Consider the following 16,486-nt stretch of genomic DNA (forward strand, 5'->3'; position numbering starts at 1 on the left):
AGGAAATGTATGATCTCTGTAATTGCAAACAAAGGTTTCTGTACCAAATATTAAGTTCTGCTTTTCTGATGTATCAAATACTTATTTCATGCAATAAAATGCAAATTAATTACTTAAAAATCATACAATCAAATCAAATCAAATCAAATTGTATTGGCCACATGCGCCGAATACAACAGGTGCAGACATTACAGTGAAATGCTTACTTACAGCCCTTAACCAACAGTGCATTTATTTTTAATAAAAAAGTAAAATAAAACAACAACAAAAAAGTGTTGAGAAAAAAAAGAGCAGAAGTAAAATTAAATAACAGTAGGGAGGCTATATATACAGGGGGGTACCGGTGCAGAGTCAATGTGTGGGGGCACCGGCTAGTTGAGGTAGTTGAAGTACAATGTGATTTTCTGGATTTTTGTTTTAGATTCCGTCTCTCACAGTTGAAGTGTACCTATGATAAAAATGACAGACCTCTACATGCTTTGTAAGTAGGAAAACCTGCAAAATCGGCAGTGGATCAAATACTTGTTCTCCCCACTGTATAAACACCATGGGACCACGCAGCCGTCATACCGCTCAGGAAGGAGACGCGTTCTGTCTCCTAGAGATTAACGTACTTTGGTGCGAATAGTGCAAATCAATCCCAGAACAACAGCAAAGGACCTTGTGAAGATGCTGGAGGAAACAGGTACAAAAGTATCTATATCCACAATAAAACGAGTCCTATATCGACATTACCTGAAAGGCACCTCAGCAAGGAAGAAGCCACTGCTCCAAAACCGCCATAAAAAAGACAGACTACGGTTTGCAACTGCACATGGGGACAAAGATCGTACTTTTTGGAGAAATGTCCTCTGGTCTGATGAAACAAAAATGGAACTGTTTGGCCATAATGACCATTGTTATGTTTGGAGGAAAAAGGGGGCTTCTTGCAAGCCGAAGAACACCATCCCAACCGTGAAGCACGGGGGTGGCAGCATCATGCTGTGGGGGTGCCTTGCTGCAGGAGGGACTGGTGCACTTCACAAAATAGATGGCATCATGAGGAAGGAACATTCTGAGGATATATTGAAGCAACATCTCAAGACATCAGTCAGGAAGTTAAAGCTTGGTCGCAAATGGGTCTTCCAAATGGACAATGACCCCAAGCATACTTCCAAAGTTGTGGCAAAATGGCTTAAAGACAAAAAAGTCAAGGTATTGGAGTGGCCATCACAAAGCCCTGACCTCAATCCTATTGAAAATGTGTGGGCAGAACTGAAAAAGCGTGTGCGAGCAAGGAGGCCTACAAACCTGACTCCGTTACACCAGCTCTGTCAGGAGTAATGGGCCAAAATTCACCCAACTTATTGTGGGAAGCTTGTGGAAGGCTACCCGAAACATTTGACCCAAGTTAAACAATTTAAAGGCAATGCTACCAAATACTAATTGAGTGTATGTAAACTTCTGACCCACTGGGAATGTGATAAAAGAAATAAAAGCTGAAATAAATAATTCTCTCTACTATTATTCTGACATTTCACATTCTTAAAATAAAGTGGTGATCCTAACTGACCTAAGACAGGGATTTTTACTAGGATTAAATGTCAGGAATTGTGAAAAACTGAGTTTAAATGTATTTGGCTAATGTGTATGTAAATTTCCGACTTCAACTGTAGGTGTTCTGTACTAAGGCTGCAGCTCTGTGACTGGCTAGAGACGGCTGCTCCACATTGGGAATGAGCTCTGATTTTGTGAACTGTCAGAGAAACCGGCTCCATTGATTATTATCCTCCTTAGTTGACAGCAGCACAATGACCCAACAAAATAAATGTCAAGGAAGGAGACTTTTAGCCTGATCTGTTTCTTAAATATTTTCAGATCTGGGACCAAAATAGAAGTACCAAAAGACAGAAATTACTAGCTTTGTGTAAGACAGAAATAACTAGCTTTGTGTAAGACAGAGACATTTCTAGCTTTGTGTAAGACAGAGAAATTACTAACTTTGTAAAACAGAGAAATCACTAGCTTTGTGTAAGACAGAAATTACTAGCTTTGTGTAAGACAGAAAGTACTAGCTTTGTGTAAGACAGAGAAATTACTAACTTTGTGTAAAACAGAAATTACTAGCTTTGTGTAAGACAGAGAAATTACTAGCTTTGTGTAAGACAGAAATTACTAGCTTTGTGTAAGACAGAAATTACTAGTTTTGTGTAAGACAGAAATTACTAGCTTTGTGTAAGACAGAAATTACTAGCTTTGTGTAAGACAGAAATTACTAGCTTTGTGCAAGACAGAAATCACTGGCTTTTAGTAAGACGGAGAAATCACTAGCTTTGTGTAAGACAGAAATTACTAGCTTTGTTTAACCCTCCCGTTGTCCTAGGGTCAAAATGACCCGCCACTGTGTTGAACCAACTTTATTTAATTTTTATATTTTTGGGATCATTTGTGAGAAGGAGGCAGTGAGACTTTAAAGAAAGTATCACTGCCTCCTTCTCACAAATGATCCAAAAAATATAAAAATTAAATAAAGTTGGTTCAACACAGTGGCGGGTCATTTTGACCCTAGGACAACGGGAGGGTTAAGACAGAAATTACTAGCTTTGTGTAAGACAGAGAAATCACTAGCTTTGTGTAAGACAGATAAATTACTAGCTTTGTGTAAAACAGAAATTACTAGCTTTGTGTAAGACAGAGAAATTACTAGATTTGTGTAAGACAGAGAAATCACTAGCTTTGTGTAAGACAGAAATCACTAGCTTTGTGTAAGACAGAGAAATTACTAGCTTTGTGTAAGACAGAAATAACTAGCTTTTTGTAAGACAGAGAAATTACTATTTTTGTGTAAGACAGAGAAATTACTAGCTTTGTGTAAGACAGAACTTACCAGCTTCGTGTAAGACAGAAAAATCACTAGCTTTGTGTAAGACATATAAATTACTAGCTTTGTGTAAGACAGAAATTACTAGCTTTGTGTAAGACAGAGAAATCACTAGCTTTGTGTAAGACATATAAATTACTAGCTTTGTGTAAAACATAAATTACTAGCTTTGTGTAAGACAGAAATAACTAGCTTTTTGTAAGACAGATAAATTACTATTTTTGTGTAAGACAGAGAAATTACTAGCTTTGTGTAAGACAGAAATTACCAGCTTCGTGTAAGACAGAAAAATCACTAGCTTTGTGTAAGACAGATAAATTACTATTTTTGTGTAAGACAGAGAAATTACTAGCTTTGTGTAAAACATAAATTACTAGCTTTGTGTAAGACAGAAATAACTAGCTTTTTGTAAGACAGATAAATTACTATTTTTGTGTAAGACAGAGAAATTACTAGCTTTGTGTAAAACAGAAATTACTAGCTTTGTGTAAGACAGAAAGTACTAGCTTTGTGTAAGACAGAAATTACTAGCTTTGTGTAAGACAGAGAAATCACTAGCTTTGTGTAAGACATATACATTACTAGCTTTGTGTAAAACAGAAATTACTAGCTTTGTGTAAGACAGAGAAATTACTAGATTTGTGTAAGACAGAGAAATCACCAACTTTGTGTAAGACAGAAATAACTAGCTTTGTGTAAGACAGATAAATTACTAGCTTTGTGTAAGACAGAGAAATCACCAGCTTTGTGTAAGACAGAAATAACTAGCTTTTTGTAAGACAGAGAAATCACTAGCTTTGTGTAAGACAGATAAATCACTAGCTTTGTGTAAGACAGAAATCACTAGCTTTGTGTAAGACAGAGAAATTACTAGCTTTGTGTAAGACAGAAATAACTAGCTTTTTGTAAGACAGAGAAATTACTATTTTTGTGTAAGACAGAGAAATTACTAGCTTTGTGTAAGACAGAACTTACCAGCTTCGTGTAAGACAGAAAAATCACTAGCTTTGTGTAAGACATATAAATTACTAGCTTTGTGTAAGACAGAAATTACTAGCTTTGTGTAAGACAGAGAAATCACTAGCTTTGTGTAAGACATATAAATTACTAGCTTTGTGTAAAACATAAATTACTAGCTTTGTGTAAGACAGAAATAACTAGCTTTTTGTAAGACAGATAAATTACTATTTTTGTGTAAGACAGAGAAATTACTAGCTTTGTGTAAGACAGAAATTACCAGCTTTGTGTAAGACAGAAAAATCACTAGCTTTGTGTAAGACATATAAATTACTAGCTTTGTGTAAGACAGAAATTACTAGCTTTGTGTAAGACAGAGAAATCACTAGCTTTGTGTAAGACATATAAATTACTAGCTTTGTGTAAAACAGAAATTACTAGCTTTGTGTAAGACAGAGAAATTACTAGATTTGTGTAAGACAGAAATAACTAGCTTTTTGTAAAACAGAAGTTACTAGCTTTGTGTAAGACAGAGAAATTACTAGATTTGTGTAAGACAGAGAAATCACCAACTTTGTGTAAGACAGAAATCACTAGCTTTGTGTAAGACAGAGAAATTACTAGCTTTGTGTAAGACAGAGAAATTACTAGCTTTGTTTAAGACAGAGAAATTACTAGCTTTGTGTAAGACAGAGAAATCACCAGCTTTGTGTAAGACAGAGAAATTACTAGCTTTGTGTAAGACAGAGAAATTAATAGCTTTGTGTAAGACAGAGAAATCACCAGCTTTGTGTAAGACAGAGAAATTACTAGCTTTGTGTAAGACAGAGAAATTACTAGCTTTGTGTAAGACAGAGAAATCACTAGCTTTGTGTAAGACAGAGACATTTCTAGCTTTGTGTAAAACAGAGAAATTACTACCTTTCTGCCCACTGAGGGTGCCTGTCTGAAAATGCCTGTCATGTTAGCCTGGAGAGCATCGTCCAGAGTCTTTAAGGACAAGTGTATTATTGTAACATGCAGTGAGGCTTACACAAGTAATACATCGACCTCTGGCAAAAAGAATTACACAAAATCACAACGTTTGCGTAATTAGTCATGCTTACAGGGTCTAGAAGTCATGTTACCTTTTCAACTGGAGAGCAGAGAATCATCAAGGACAAGTGTGTTACAATAACGTGACATTGCAGAGAGGCTGATTATCTATCGGCCCCGTGGCTGTGCTGCAAAATAAATCTTGAAACGTCAGGATCCATGCAGGAGTCAGTGAGTCCAGAGACACTCTAACATCTCTCTACTGGAGAAAACAGATTAATCAAGGACAAATGTATACCATGACAGTGTTGTGAGTAGGATTTGTAATACATCTGCCCAAAAAAAGCTGTAGTGCTGGACGGAAAAAACAACTTGAAACGTCTGCAAAATCAGCCATGCATTCGATGCATACAAGAGTCAGTCAGTCCAGAGATACTTTAACACCTTGTCTTGATCGAAGGCTATTGAGACTGAGCTTGGTCTGATGGTTAACACTCAGCAAGCTGCTAAAGTGCTGAATCAATGAATCGATGAATGAATCGATGAATGAATCGATGAATGAATCGATGAATGAATCGATGAATGAATCAATGAATGAATCGATGAATCAATCAATAGACTAGTAGCAGGAAGCCACACTGCAACCATAGGGTGCACAATATAAGGTAGCAGGAAGCAGGAAGCCACACTGCAACCGTAGGGTGCACAATATAAGGTAGCAGGAAGCAGGAAGCCACACTGCAACCATAGGGTGCACAATATAAGGTAGCAGGAAGCAGGAAGCCACACTGCAACCATAGGGTGCACAATATAAGGTAGCAGGAAGCAGGAAGCCACACTGCAACCATAGGGTGCACAATATAAGGTAGCAGGAAGCCACACTGCAACCGTAGGGTGCACAATATAAGGTAGCAGGAAGCAGGAAGCCACACTGCAACCATAGGGTGCACAATATAAGGTAGCAGGAAGCAGGAAGCCACACTGCAACCATAGGGTGCACAATATAAGGTAGCAGGAAGCAGGAAGCCACACTGCAACCATAGGGTGCACAATATAAGGTAGCAGGAAGCCACACTGCAACCATAGGGTGCACAATATAAGGTAGCAGGAAGCCACACTGCAACCATAGGGTGCACAATATAAGGTAGCAGGAAGCAGGAAGCCACACTGCAACCGTAGGGTGCACAATATAAGGTTGCAGGAAGCAGGAAGCCACACTGCAACCATAGGGTGCACAATATAAGGTTGCAGGAAGCAGGAAGCCACACTGCAAACGTATGGTGCACAATATAAGGTGGCAGGAAGCAGGAAGCCACACTGCAACCATAGGGTGCACAATATAAGGTAGCAGGAAGCAGGAAGCCACACTGCAACCATAGGGTGCACAATATAAGCTAGCAGGAAGCCACACTGCAACCATAGGGTGCACAATATAAGGTAGCAGGAAGCAGGAAGCCACACTGCAACCGTATAAATAGAATGACCAGGAATGTCCATTCTAGTCATTCCTATTTCTATGACCGCAACCATCTGCTTACAATGTAGACACATACTGTGATGAAGAGAGCTATTAGACAGAGACCACTTACGGCCTGCATTTTATAATAATGGAATATTAGAGAAAAGATGAAGGTTAATTCATCTATAGCAGTGGTTCTCAACCTTTTTCGGTTACTGTACCACCAAGTACCCCCTGAAGGACACCCCCCTGAAGGACCCCCTTCTGAAGGACCCCCCCCCTGAAGGACCCCCCCCTGAAGGACCCCCCCCTGAAGGACCCCCTCCTGAAGGACCCCCCGAAGACCCCTCCTGAAGGACCCCCGAAGGACCCACCCCTGAAGGACCCCCTCCTGAAGGACCCCCCTGAAGGACCCCCCTGAAGGACCCTCTGAAGGACCCCCCCTGAAGGACCCCCCTGAAGGACCCCCCTGAAGGACCCCCTGAAGGACCCCCTGAAGGACCCCCCTCTGAACCCCCTGAAGGACCCCTGAAGGCCCCCCTCATGTGCTTTAAGGTAGTTGAGAACCACTGATGTATAGTAGCTATGTCTAATCAACACTGTACATGTTGCCCTTTCGGTGGTAGATATCTCCGGAGGATGTTGCCCTTTCGGTAGTAGATATCTCCGGAGGATGTTGCCCTTTCGGTGGTAGATATCTCCGGAGGATGTTGCCCTTTCGGTGGTAGATATCTCCGGAGGATGTTGCCCTTTCGGTAGTAGATATCTCCGGAGGATGTTGCCCTTTCGGTAGTAGATATCTCCGGAGGATGTTGCCCTTTCGGTAGTAGATATCTCCGGAGGATATTGCCCTTTCGGTGGTAGATATCTCCGGAGGACATGTGGATGAGAGCAGAGCAGAGCAGAGTGAGAAGCTGTTTGGTCTGACAGTTCTCACTGTGTCAGGTAAGTCAGGGAGGTAGTAGTAATATGATCAGACGTGTGAAAGGGCCGGGCCCCACCACACCTCATGTGTTATTTATAGAGGGATGCCATTACTGAACAGTCCTGCATGCAGAGGGGATGAGGGATATGCTGGTGGGGGCGGGGGGCATTTTAGCTGAGTGAGAGATACAGCCAGATGGGTCAATGATGAAAAAGGGTTTTCAAAAGTGAACATAAAAATAAAAAAAGATAAATATTTAAAGTGTGAAACACTTTTTCTGTTCCCTTGAGTATTACCTATGCACTTTCTGGGTTTGTTGCAATCAATTATTGTAAAAAAAATAGATTTTTTTTATACGAAATTACATTTACCTTTAATAAAAAGTATTTTGGTGCGACCATGAATGTTTTGGAAATAATTTGTTTTCGGAGCATTACATAAAGAACAGAAAATAATAGTAAAATATGAATATATACAGTGGGGCAAAAAAGTATTTAGTCAGCCACTATTTGTGCAAGTTCTCCCCACTTAAAAAGATGAGAGAGGCCTGTAATTTTCATCATAGGTACACGTCAACTATGAAAGACAAACTGAGATAAAAAAATCCAGAAAATCACATTGTAGGATTTTTTATGAATTTATTTGCAAATTATGGTGGAAAATAAGTATTTGGTCACCTACAAAGAAGCAAGATTTCTGGCTCTCACAGACCTGTAACTTCTTCTTTAAGAGGCTCCTCTGTCCTCCACTCGTTACCTGTATTAATGGCATCTGTTTGAACTTGTTATCAGTATAAAAGACACCTGTCCACAACCTCAAACAGTCACACTCCAAACTCCACTATGGCCAAGACCAAAGAGCTGACAAAGGACACCAGAAACAAAATTGTAGACCTGCACCAGGCTGGGAAGACTGAATCTGCAATAGGTAAGCAGCTTGGTTTGAAGAAATCAACTGTGGGAGCAATTATTAGGAAATGGAAGACATACAAGACCACTGATAATCTCCCTCGATCTGGGGCTCCACGCAAGATCTCACCCCGTAGGGTCAAAATGATCACAAGAACGGTGAGCAAAAATCCCAGAACCACACGGGGGGACCTAGTGAATGACCTGCAGAGAGCTGGGACCAAAGTAACAAAGCCTACCATCAGTAACACACTACGCCGCCAGGGACTCAAATCCTGCAGTGCAAGACGTGTCCGCCTGCTTAAGCCAGTAAATGTCCAGGCCTGTCTGAAGTTTGCTAGAGTGCATTTGGATGATCCAGAAGAGGATTGGGAGAATGTCATATGGTCAGATGAAACCAAAATAGAACTTTTTGGTAAAAACTCAACTCGTCGTGTTTGGAGGACAAAGAATGCTGAGTTGCATCCAAAGAACACCATACCTACTGTGAAGTATGGGGGTGGAAACATCATGCTTTGGGGCTGTTTTTCTGCAAAGGGACCAGGACGACTGATCCCGTGTAAAGGAACGAATGAATGGGGCCATGTATCGTGAGATTTTGAGTGAAAACCTCCTTCCATCAGCAAGGGCATTGAAGATGAAACGTGGCTGGGTCTTTCAGCATGACAATGATCCCAAACACACCGCCCGGGCAATGAAGGAGTGGCTTCGTAAGAAGCATTTCAAGGTCCTGGAGTGGCCTAGCCAGTCTCCTGATCTCAACCCCCATAGAAAATCTTTGGAGGGAGTTGAAAGTCTGTGTTGCCCAGCGACAGCCCCAAAACATCACTGCTCTAGAGGAGATCTGCATGGAGGAATGGGCCAAAATACCAGCAACAGTGTGTGAAAACCTTGTGAAGACTTACAGAAAACGTTTGACCTGTGTCATTGCCAACAAAGGGTATATAACAAAGTATTGAGAAACTTTTGTTATTGACCAAATACTTATTTTCCACCATAATTTGCAAATAAATTCATAAAAAATCCTACAATGTGATTTTCTGGATTTTTTTTTCTCATTTTGTCTGTCATAGTTGACGTGTACCTATGATGAAAAATTACAGGCCTCTCTCATCTTTTTTAAGTGGGAGAACTTGCACAATTGGTGGCTGACTAAATACTTTTTTTCCCCACTGTATATATAATAATATAATATGCCATTTAGCAGACGCTTTTATCCAAAGCGACTTACAGTCATGCGAGCATACATTTTTACGTACGGGTGGTCCCGGGGATCGAACCCACTACCCTGGCGTTACAAGCGCCGTGCTCTACTAATTGAGCTACAGATGGACCATATATATATATATATATATGGTTTCAAATATTCAACCTCTAATATTCAACTTCAATGAATATCTTTCTGAATATCGACCCCTCGTTTTGAATGACTGAGAACTACAACTTCTGTTAGGGAAATGAAAACAATATGAAATTTAACAACGATTAAATGTTATCGTATGGACTGAGCTTCTCTCTGCATTTTCTGAGACAATCAAATAATGTCATTGTCTTTCAACATTAAAAACCCGGGTTCTACGGAATGATTTATTTCAATTGACTGATTTCATTAATATGAACTGTAACTCAGTAAAAAATATTTTAAATTGATGCATGTTGTGTTGATATTTTTGTTCAGTGTACATTTTACATTTTAGCATACGCTCTTATCCAGAGCGACTTACAGTTAGTGAGTGCATTCATTATTTTTTAAATATATTTTTTTCATACTGGCCCCCCATGGGAATCGAACCCACAACCCTGGCTTTGCAAACGCCATGCTCTACCAACTGAGCTACATCCCTGCCGGCCATTCCCTCCCCTACCCTGGATGACGCTGGGCCAATTGTGCGCCTCCCCATGGGTCTCCCAGTCGCGGCCGGCTGCGACAGAGCCTGGATTAGAACCAGGATCTCTAGTGGCACAGCTAGTACTGCGATGCAGTGCCTTAGACCACTGCGCCACTCGGGAGACCGGGAGACACCATGTTTTTATAGTGGGCATTGAATCATTTGGTTCTCATTCTAACCCATTTATTTTACGCAAAATAAAACGTGTTATCGTTTAAGTCTATAGAAATTGAAATGCATTGGGTTTTACGCGAAATATGGTTATAGTTCAAAAAGTACAATATCAACAATCTTTTGACAACAATCTATGTTGAGTCAGTCTGTACATGTCAATGTTGGTTTGATGTTTGTTGTTCAATGGTCCAGCGGCAAATCCATAAACAGAATTTCTGGTGACTCCGAATGATCATTTTGGTTGTACCGTTTTGACTTGTCTCACGTGAACATGTTTTACAGGCAACTACTTGTGCACCCCATGTTAAAACTGACTTTGAGCTCAAGTATTGAAATAAAATATAAGGTTTTCAGATAATGACACATTTATATTGGTTTTCAGCAGTTTTACCAAATTGTGAGATTTTTTTGGGGGGGAAAACCTGACAGGGAATGGAAATTTTTACTTAACAAACATTTACGAGACACTTACTAACCTTTCTTCTTAACCAGATGGTCTCTCACGGGCGTCTTCATGATGTCACATCCTGTCCATGAGTATCATCATGTGATTTGATCCAAAATGGTGACTTAATGTCATACCCATATAGCAGGATAGGGGATTAGAACATTACAAAATAATGCCAGAATACGTTTTTGACCGTATTATTATGATTTAAGATGTTTAACATTTATATAGATTGCATTTGCCTTCGGACGGTTGCTCCGAATTACTTTTATTTTTATTTTTTGACTTTAGAGCACCAAAAGTGACATTTCTTTTCACATTTCACCATTAACTTTTTTAGGACTCAACAAAAGAGAAAGGCCATAGTTACATAACATAACATTTGTATATATTAGTTGTCGATTTTGGAAAATATTTCATCCGGACACTAAAATGTACACGTGACGTCATTGACCCAGATACAGTGAGCGAGACTGAGGCTGTGTCCAAAATGGAACCACTACTGTTGTCCAGGGCCCGCTTAGGTAATAGGGTGTAGGGTGCCATATCAGACGCAGAACTGAACTGTGAGAGATATGCTTCTGAGGGGGGCAGTTGAACTAGTGGTGCGACTGCAGGGTATTTGAGAGACGCTGTGAAGCAGACAGAGATCCTTCCTGTCCATGCAGATCATTGTCTGAAACATTTCACCATGTGTGTTCCTATCCCCTAACTACCAGATGACTCTTGTAAGGACACTTAGTAATTTAGGTGTTTCGACACAACAGCATAATATGTCTGATTATTTTTTATTTTTTTTGTAATTTTATCCCCATCACCCTTTTTCAGAAGCAGAAGCTACTCTTCCTGGGGTCCACGAAAAACACAAAACATGACAAGTAACAAAAGACTAATAGACTGATAGACAAGAACAGTCACACAAATGTGAAATACAAGCATATACAAACAAGCGTATGATGAGTAACCTTCAACAGTCATTTGAAGCTCAACAACGTGCAGTCTGCCATTGTGCAAGGCTGGCTGTTTTCTGTCTGTCAATGGTACAGTGCAGCTTTTCCTTTAAGAGCAAAACATTCATCTGTTCACCCTTCTAGGTGTTAACTATCAGGTAAAGAGTTCAGGCACAGAAGCATCATCCATGACACACTAATGCCCTTTTCATACTACTGAGCCAAGCCCAGCCGTAGCCCGCTGCACTGGTCTGGGTACGCATTCACCTTAGTTGCTGAGCCTGGAACCATGCTGAAAAGGACAAGGTGAAAATACAATATTCCAAGCCAGCAACAGGGCAGTTAGGGGCAGTGTTCTACGGCTGCAGAGCCCCCTGTGCTCCAGTGATGTCTGGTTCTAGGGTTTACGTGTGAGCCGGCTGCAGGCTGCAGCCTCGTTTGCGATCCAGAGGGAAGGTTGATAGGGTTCACCAGCCAGGGGGCCCAGGAGAACAGTCATGTGAAAAAGACCTGCTTCTGCTTCTTCTGTTCTCTGCAGCGAGGAGACAGCAGAGGAGAGCACGCTGCAGAGAACAGCCAAGGCATTGTTGGCTCTACGTCAGCCATTTAAACGAATTCACCATAAGGTGCATCTCATTGTCCGAGAAACCTTGAAAGAAAAATGCAAGCATTTCTTAAGCACATTTACACTCTCTCTCACAATTGTGCCAATTTATCCCCCAAAAAATGTGTCTATTTCTGTGTCTCAGCAAAATACACAACCACGACTGTATCTTCACATCTTGTTATCACACTGTAATGATCTATCCTCTACTGTATCTGGTAACATAAAGATTTAATAGGAAGCAGTGATGCTCAGTTCTGAATCTGATTTCCCTAAGAATGAAAACCAGTTTCTCGGGTATAATACAGTATCTTCATCTTGTTCTATTACCTATCTCTTTGGCCTAAATTCTCTGCTAATACCTGCATCATAAATTCAGTATTTCCATCCCTTCCTATTACTGTAATTACTTTCTATTACTGTAATTACTTTCTATTACTGTAATTCTGAAAGGATGGTGTGATAATGATTTTGCTGTACTATGAAAATGAATAAAGAGAAGGACGAAGGAGGATCTGATGTGCTGCAGTAGAGCGAGAGAGAGAGAGAGGGGGAGAGAGGGAGAGAGGGGGAGAGAGAGAGGGAGAGAGGGAGAGAGGGAGAGAGAGAGAGAGAGAGGGAGAGAGAGAGAGAGAGAGAGAGAGAGAGAGAGAGAGAGAGAGAGAGAGAGAGAGAGAGAGAGAGAGAGAGAGAGACAGAGGGAGAGAGGGGGAGACAGAGAGACAGAGAGAGAGAGAGAGAGAGAGAGAGAGAGAGAGAGAGAGAGAGAGAGAGAGAGAGAGAGAGAGAGAGAGAGAGAGAGAGAGAGAGAGAGAGAGAGAGAGAGCGAGAGAGAGAGAGACAGAGAGAGAGAGAGAGAGAGAGAGACAGAGACAGAGAGAGAGAGAGAGAGAGAGAGAGAGAGAGAGAGAGAGAGAGAGAGAGAGAGAGACAGAGAGAGAGAGAGAGAGAGAGAGAGAGAGAGAGAGAGAGAGAGAGAGAGAGAGAGAGAGAGAGAGAGAGAGAGAGAGAACACTGCTGAGCGGTGCAGTTTAGCTGCCAGTGAGCGTGTGAAACAGGAGGAGGAGGAAGAGGGGGAGTGAGAGAGATAGAGGGGGAGAGAGGGGGAGAGAGAGATAGAGGGAGAGAGGGGGAGAGAGGGAGAGGGAGAGAGGGGGAGAGTGCAATAAGAGGAGGATGAGGGGAAGCAATAGAGCGCAAGAGGACGAGGAGGAGGAGTTGGGGGATAGAGAGAGAGAGAGGGAGAGGGATAGAAAGGAGGGAGAGAGAGCAAACAATGTCATTCTGTTCAGGAGGCAATACTGCAGTCAACTTTGCGGCAGCGTAAAGGAAGCCTCACACACCATAAACTCCTCCAGCAGACAGCAGCATTAGTAGCAGCATCAGTAGCAGCATCAGTAGCAGCATCCCAGCTCCACCGAAGAGACTGAAGACACCAAGAGTCAGTGAGTATGCAGAAGTTTCTCCATGTGTGTGATGGTGCAGCTAGTTCTGTAGACGTCTCCTCATGGTCTGTGCGCTTGTATTTTAGACTCTTCTTTAAGGGGGCTGTATTCCTGTATTTACTAGAAATGTGTTATTGTCATCTCATGGTTTTATTAAGGTGTTGTATTTATCCTCATCTTACCTCTGTTAGCCGTGATTCTTAAAGGAACCTTACAGCTGATGTCTATGCCTTTCTGATCATAGCAATGGAATGAGTGTCTGATCATAGCAATGGAATGAGTATCTGATCATAGCAATGGAATGAGTATCTGATCATAGCAATGGAATGAGTATCTGATCATAGCAATGGAATGAGTGTCTGATCATAGCAATGGAATGAGTATCTGATCATAGCAATGGAATGAGTATCTGATCATAGCAATGGAATGAGTATCTGATCATAGCAATAGAATGAGTATCTGATCATAGCAATGGAATGAGTATCTGATCATAGCAATGGAATGAGTATCTGATCATAGCAATGGAATGAGTATCTGATCATAGCAATGAAATGAGTATCTGATCATATCAATGGAATGAGTGTCTGATCATAGCAATGGAATGAGTGTCTGATCATAGCAATGGAATGAGTTCCTGATCATAGCAATGGAATGAGTATCTGATCATAGCAATAGAACTCAGTGCACCAGGCGGTTACTGTAGTGGTCTGCTGTCACAGACACAGTGCACTAGGCGGTTACTGTAGTGGTCAGCTGTCACAGACACAGCGCACCAGGGGGTTACTGTAGTGGTCTGCTATCACAGTCACAGCGCACCAGGCGGTTACTGTAGTGGTCTACTGTCACAGACACAGCGCACCAGGCGGTTACTGTAGTGGTCTGCTGTCACAGTCACAGTGCACCAGGCGGTTACTGTAGTGGTCTGCTGTCACAGTCACAGTGCACCAGGGTTACTGTGTGCTGCGCACCAGGCGGTTACTGTAGTGGTCTACTGTCACAGACACAGCGCACCAGGCGGTTACTGTAGTGGTCTGCTGTCACAGTCACAGTGCACCAGGCGGTTACTGTAGTGGTCTGCTGTCACAGTCACAGTGCACCAGGGGGTTACTGTAGTGGTCAGCTGTCACAGACACAGTGCACCAGGCGGTTACTGTAGTGGTCTGCTGTCACAGACACAGCGCACCAGGCGGTTACTGTAGTGGTCTGCTGTCACAGACACAGTGCACCAGGGGGTTACTGTAGTGGTCTGCTGTCTCAGTCACAGTGCACCAGGCGGGTAGCGGTGGTCTGCGGCTCCTCTGTTTAACACATGGCAGAGACAGGGCTGAGAGACTTTAAATAGCAGGAGTGTGTCAGATATCAGGCAGTTGGTGGGGCCGTCCGTCGCAGGGTCTGTCCGGGCCAGGGTTAGCCATGAGGGGTGCTGCACTGCACTGAGGAATGACTCAGGAGATAGATAGAGAGACACTATTCTGTTCTATTCTGTTCTGTTCTGTTCTGTTCTGTTATATTCTATTCTGTTCTGTTATATTATATTCTGTTCTGTTCTACAACTCAGTGTGCTGGAGTTCTGTTCTGTTCTACAACTCAGTGTGCTGGAGTTCTGTTCTGTTCTACAACTCAGTGTGCTGGAGTTGTATGCATACTGTGTTATCCTTTACAGGATTTGGTCAGTGGAAGGGATAATGTAAGTGTTTGTTTCAGCTTTCTGCGTACTTTGTGGCACTCTGTGTGAGTTGTCTTGGTATGTTCCATAGCTGTAAGGTATATTATATAGGTATATTATATAGTTATTATATATGTATATTATATAGGTTCTTTGACTTAGGACAGGTGCTTCAATTATTTAATTGTCTCATTGGACAGTTGATGTGACTGCTGCACAGGTGAACTGATGAACTGGAGGAGTTGTAGGAGTTAACTCTGAGAACCTCATGGTCCCTGGTCCAAAGTAGAGCAACATATAGAGAATAGGGTGGCATTTGGGTCGCTGCCTCTAAATGAGGCTAGAGGAACGGCCGGCACGGGACAGGATGGGACGGGACGGGACGGGACTGGACGGGACGGGACGGGATGGGACGGGACTGGACGGGACGGGACGGGATGGGATGGGACGGGACGGGACTGGGACGGGACGGGACTGGACGGGACTGGGACGGGACAGGATGGGACGGCACGGGACGGGACTGGACGGGACGGGACGGGACGGGACTGGACGGGACGGGACTGGACGGGACTGGACGGGACAGGATGGGACGGCACGGTACTGGACGGGACGGGACGGGACTGGACGGGACAGGACTGGACGGGACGGGACGGGACTGGACAGACAGACAGAGGGACCTTCTGCTGCACTGCAGTGAAGTCATGAAGTTGTGTCTTAGTTGAGAAGACTGCGTTTGTACCTAAACAGAAGAGTCGGCCAGTGTAGCAAATGTTTTATATGTTTTTGTTGATGTTTGTTTTTATTAGGAAAGAGAGTGAGAGAAAGGGGAATGAATGAAAGATGGTAAATTAAACGTGAATAGGGGTGAAATTATAGAGTCTGTATAAGTGAATACATTATATAATATACGGTTGATGATAATTATACAGCTTGTGTCTGTGTGACTATATATTATGTACTACCAGCTACCAGTATATATGTGTGAGAGAGAGGAAGAGAGAGAGAGAGAGAGAGAGCGAGAGAGAGAGTGAGAGAGAGAGAGAGAGAGAGAGAGAGACACAGAGAGACAGAGAGAGAAAGAGAGTGTATTGTTTACTGTTAATATTTATTGTTTATTTCACTTTTGTTTACTATCTACTTCACTTGCTTTGGCAATGTTAACATAC

At 42.2% G+C, this 16,486-nt stretch overlaps 1 long non-coding RNA gene across 1 annotated transcript in view; it reads left to right on the plus strand.

Annotated features, from left to right (window-relative positions):
- The first annotated feature begins 13,512 nt into the window (after positions 1-13,512).
- Positions 13,513-16,486, plus strand: part of LOC121546819 — a 12,864-nt gene continuing 9,890 nt past the window's right edge. The window contains exon 1 of the long non-coding RNA XR_005996421.1: positions 13,513-13,654. This is a non-coding gene — a long non-coding RNA (uncharacterized LOC121546819). The remainder of the gene's footprint in view (positions 13,655-16,486) is intronic.

Source organism: Coregonus clupeaformis, chromosome 30, assembly GCF_020615455.1.
Source record: "Coregonus clupeaformis isolate EN_2021a chromosome 30, ASM2061545v1, whole genome shotgun sequence".
Lineage (NCBI taxonomy): Eukaryota > Metazoa > Chordata > Actinopteri > Salmoniformes > Salmonidae > Coregonus > Coregonus clupeaformis.